Consider the following 3192-nt stretch of genomic DNA (forward strand, 5'->3'; position numbering starts at 1 on the left):
ATCAGGTTCACAATACAATTCATGTGTGATTCATGTGTGAACAACGTGATATAATTAAATGAATAATATTTATGTATATAACAATAACCACAGCGTGTTGTTTACGAAACATATTCGTCAGTATTACCTAAATATAGGCCCTTTGAACGTATCAAATGTATAACGCAGAAGTATTACTAAGTATTAATAAATTCTTTTGTTCTCTTACGTATTTAATTTAATTTCATTGTAATTATTTATTTTAAGATTCAATAATAGAGTTATTTTTTATTGTATTAGAATATATTGATAAAAGTTCAAATTTATTCATTCATTGAATAAATCCGCAGCTGCGGACTGCCCAGCGGATAACCGGAGCTCTGGCTCGCAGAAGCAGGAGTAGGATCGGGGTGATTTTTATTTAGTAACAGTCTGACGCTCCCTCTCACCTTGACTTAGGCACGTTGATTAAATCGTATGTATTTCCAAGTACTTATAGTTGCAACAATTATAACATTTAGCAGCATCGCTTCTTTTGAGTTAATTAATCGTCAAAATGCACCCAATAACAAAGGTAGGGAGCTGTTGGAGGCAGGTCACTTCAAACTAACCGTTCCAGGGTAGCCAATAAAAGACGTTCAGCGGTGGTTATCTTTTTTTTTTTTTTTTTTGAGGGGGGAAAATCATCCAATGACTTTTCTCGCCTTGGGCGAGGCGAGAGGGAGTGTCAGACTCTTACTGACTAAAAACCACCCCGTTCCTTCTCCTGCTTTTCGAGCCGGAGCCCCGGTAAACCCGCTAGGTAGTCCGCAGCTCCGGAGAGGTGGTTATCTTGTGGTTGACATGATGATTATGATGCACTTACAACCAGGCCCTCAGTAACATAAAGTAGAACTTCTGCCCATCCTCGCACACGATGGTTTCCATAATGTATATTAATATGGTAATTGCGTTACAAGGGGGCCTACTGCTTTTAGTACGGGAATTGATTTAGTGAATGTATGTACCAGGAGAGCAGATGTTAGCAGGCTGTTGCCGTGTTAATGAGAAAGGATCATTGTAGGCGTTTATTTGTTTGGTGTACTAAAGAGACCCTTCCTTTTCGGAAACGGAAGAATTCTTAGAACAACTGTATGAAATTACGCGGAGACAACAAATAGATTGTATCCAACGACGAAGCTACTTATACTTAAAATTGATTGATGGAAATTTATTATGAAGGAAATAAATAGTACCTAGAAAACACGTAATAAATGTGGTTACCCCTAGCTTAATCTGCGTCTTCCAATAGAGGCTATATACCGACAAGCATAGCGCTGGACTTCCACCTATAAGAAGGACAGCTAACCTATGGGAGGACGCCGGGAGTCTTGGAAGCCACAGAGAACAGGTTACCGGGGCTTCAGCTTGAAAAGTATACGAGGGGTATTTAGTCAATAATTGTATCACACTCTCTCATCTCATTCAAAGCGGGAGAAGCCACTGGATGATATTTAAAAAAAAACATGGCGTCACTAGATTACACTTCCTAGAAAAAACAAACATTATAATAAAAATACACGTACAACTTAAAAACAAAAATACATAATATAAACCTCCTCTGAATTCCTGCATTCCTGGTACTGGTAGCACGCAACGTATAATTAGTAGCAACAAATTACTTGGTTCCCGTTGCTCAAACACTCAGTACATTGTTCCACACTTATTAATTACGCGCCAATTTCCCGAATACGATTTATTTACAGGTACCTATTTATATATGTGCTATTGTTAGCTGGATACATTAAAGGATAATTATGGTTAAATGTAATTTGTATAAGTTCGTAGGTATGTGATTCTTTGTTTTGGTCTGGTAGGTACGGAATGATTTACTACCTAATTTTTGTGTACAATATCGTTTACAATAAACCATATGTATTTTACATCAACGAACTTCGAACACAGTATCTTTTTAATGGGGGAAAATCATCCAATGACTTCTCCCGCCTTGGACGAGGCGAGAGGGAGTGTCAGACTCTTACTGACTAAAAACCACCCCGTTCCTACTTCTGCCCATCGAGCCGGATTCCCGGTAAACCCGTTAGGTAGTCTGCAGATCCGGATCAGGCATCAGCCCTACTGGGCCCCATCTGTGGTGGTTTGATGGCTCCTTGAGGCGCGTGCAGAACACGACGCGCCGTACGCACGGGTCTGATTCTGGTCGGACGGCGAGCTACCCTTGCTCGCCAACCGCAGAACTTCGTTTCGTCCACTCTTACCTACTACCTAACCACCGAAAGAACGATTACCCATGACTTGAACAAAATAAAATAAATAAACACTCTCTTAAAACCACAGGCACAAAACAAACCGCAAACAAGCGTCTAATTCAATGAAAATATATTTGTTCTTCATCAGAACAACAAGGTAGGTACCTACATACGTGCAAATTAACATGAAACGAAATAATACGATGTAGACCTCCCTTTAAACTGATTAGTCCTCAATCCTCAATTACTCAATCAACACAACGACACGATCGCAATGAATAACAATAAACAAACATAATTCACCAAAAAGGTTTGCTTTCAAACTGAATCTAAACAGCCAGAGATCACGATTTTCTTTTTTCTAAACAAGTTAATCACTCGTGCTTTTGCCTAAACAAATAGACGTTGTGAATGGACGAATCAGTGCCGAAATAAAAGTATGGAGTCGTCGATAAGGGCAGAAAAATAGATCATAATAAAATATCGTAGTAATTTGCGACAATGTTAACATTTTTTTTGAGGGGGAGAAAACATTCAATGATTTCTCCCGCCTTGGGTAAAGCGAGAAGGAGTGTCAGACTCTTACTGTACCCCGTTCCTTCTCCAGCTTTGAACCGGAGTCCCGGTGACCTGTTACGTTTTCCGCAGCTCCGGATAGGGACAGAGTTAACCTTGCTTTAAACTTTTCGTCACCTAATGAGATTTTATTAAAAGTAAAACTAACAAATTGGTTTAAAATTTTTAATCATCTCTATTAGTAATGTCTTTAATTTATTACAAGAATCCTGACTAGCGTTCACTACCAATATCTAAACATATTATCGTCAAATTATACCTAAGTGTAATGAGACTCGTGTAAACATAACTATTAATTAATTAATAATTACTAATTAATTATAGTAATAAAACATGTAACAGCTCTCCTTAGCTAGCAATTTCTAAGAAAAACATATTATATGTAAGT

This window comes from Spodoptera frugiperda, chromosome 26 (assembly GCF_023101765.2).
Source record: "Spodoptera frugiperda isolate SF20-4 chromosome 26, AGI-APGP_CSIRO_Sfru_2.0, whole genome shotgun sequence".
NCBI classification, from domain to species: domain Eukaryota; kingdom Metazoa; phylum Arthropoda; class Insecta; order Lepidoptera; family Noctuidae; genus Spodoptera; species Spodoptera frugiperda.